Raw genomic sequence first — 267 nt, forward strand, 5'->3', positions numbered from 1 at the left:
CTTTTCGCGGAAGGGAGAAGAGGGAGTCTCCAAAGACAGAGCCCTGAGGGAAAAAGAAGAGTGTTTGCTCCCTGCGGCGTTCGAGTGTGTTATGAGCGACGATCGGGTCCTGTTTAGGCCCCTCGATACTGTGTCCCTCGCCGGACCCGACCCGGCGGGCGAAACGAACCCAACCTTCACCCGGGAGTGTGCCCAATGCCTAAGATATGCTTGGGAGAGTGAAGAACTGGAGCCGATCATCCAGTTCCCTCCCCTCATGGCGGGGCG

This window comes from Alligator sinensis, unplaced genomic scaffold (genome assembly GCF_000455745.1).
Source record: "Alligator sinensis unplaced genomic scaffold, ASM45574v1 scaffold989_2, whole genome shotgun sequence".
NCBI lineage: Eukaryota > Metazoa > Chordata > Crocodylia > Alligatoridae > Alligator > Alligator sinensis.